The sequence below is a fragment of the Ornithodoros turicata genome, chromosome 1 (genome assembly GCF_037126465.1).
Source record: "Ornithodoros turicata isolate Travis chromosome 1, ASM3712646v1, whole genome shotgun sequence".
NCBI classification, from domain to species: domain Eukaryota; kingdom Metazoa; phylum Arthropoda; class Arachnida; order Ixodida; family Argasidae; genus Ornithodoros; species Ornithodoros turicata.
The window spans coordinates 103428085-103429507 of NC_088201.1; the positions used below are offsets into that span (position 1 = coordinate 103428085).

A 1423-nucleotide genomic window follows, 5' to 3' on the forward strand; every position below is an offset into this window, starting at 1 on the left:
TAATGTATCAGCTCAACTAGCCGGCAAGTCACATCTTCGTCTGGACGCCATTAATTAGCAATTAGAGCTAATTGGGACCCCCCACATTAATCAGGACCCACCAGGGAGTCATTACACTAATTGGGGATCATCTAAGACACGTCCAGACGAAGATGTGAGTTGCCGGCTACTTGAGCTGATAAAAAATAAAAAAATAGGTAGAAAATAAAATGAAAAGATAGAAATAGAGTGGAGATAAACAATTTATTCGAAAATCAACGATGCCGCGGCGAAGAAACGGCTCCGGGGTGACCAGTGCTTGTTGACGTCGGGTAGTTGCAGAGATCGACGACAGGTGGCCACTTAGTTGCAAGGCATCACACCAGATGGCGCCACCATCATAGCTCTAGAGGAGAGAGACAGAGAACAAGATACTAGCGGCAGGTAAAAATGACAGCACTGCTAAACAAGTCTAGGCATGCGAGAGAAAAGGTCTAACCGCTACTGCTAAACAGAAAACAGTACCCATCGGGGGAAAAAGGCTTACGGGGGGACGATCGCTTAGGCCTAACCACAACACTACGCAGCTAACACAAGGCGGGAACCACACATCGCTAAACATGCGAGAAAAGGCTTAACACGAGCGCAGTCACCGCTAAACACGGCAAACATACGAGAAAAGGAGCGCGCTTGGGCCTAACCTCAACACTACGCAGCTAACACAAGGCGGGAACCACACATCGCTAAACATGCGTCAACAGGCTTGGACACCGCAAAACAAGTCTAAACATGCGAGAAAAGGCTTAGCACGAGCGCGGTCACCGTTAAACACGGCAAACATACGAGAAAAGGAGCGCGTCAAATCACTCACCTTTTCCCCCGCGGCAACTTCCAGGCAGAAACTGAGCGAGCGCGGAGAACACACACGTCTGCTCTCTACGAGAGGCAGCCAGAAACTGAGCGAGCGCGCGGAGCGCACATCCGTCCTCTGCGACGGTCCGAGAGAAACTGAGTGAGGCGACGCGCAGCGGCCGCTATGGATGCGCGCGCGCCCTCTGCTCCACCCGTCCGCGCATGCGCGCACGCGCAGCTCCCTCTGCGCCGCCCGCGGGTGTTTTCGGTTTCGGCTCTCCGCTGGGCGCGCGCGCTCCTAGCGGCGACGGGTGGCTTCTGAGCTTCACTTTCGTTTCTTTGCACGCGCGTTTATCTCTATAAAGGCAGCGCGCAACGCGCTCGCGTCATCACTACGTGAAGATGTTCAGTTACCACTCCTTACAAAATTGTTCCCGCACCCACGCTTCTTGGGAAGAAGTGGAGAAGGAATGTTTCAACAGCGAAAGTCCCCGCAACGAGCTCGTCATCACTGCTTTTCGCTACGTGATAGACATGGTAGGCTTTGGCAATATAGGAGAGATCTCGCCGGGGCCACTGCAGGAGATGGTGC

The 1423-nt window shown here is 53.2% G+C and overlaps 1 long non-coding RNA gene across 1 annotated transcript; it reads right to left on the reverse strand.

Moving 5' to 3' along the window:
• Nucleotides 1-226: 226 nt before the first annotated feature.
• LOC135367260 (uncharacterized) lies at nt 227-952 on the reverse strand. Its single transcript, XR_010414405.1, has 2 exons — nt 851-952; nt 227-385 (listed from the first exon to the last, which is right to left on the reverse strand). It is a non-coding gene; the product is annotated as an uncharacterized LOC135367260 (long non-coding RNA).
• Nucleotides 953-1423: the final 471 nt, after the last annotated feature.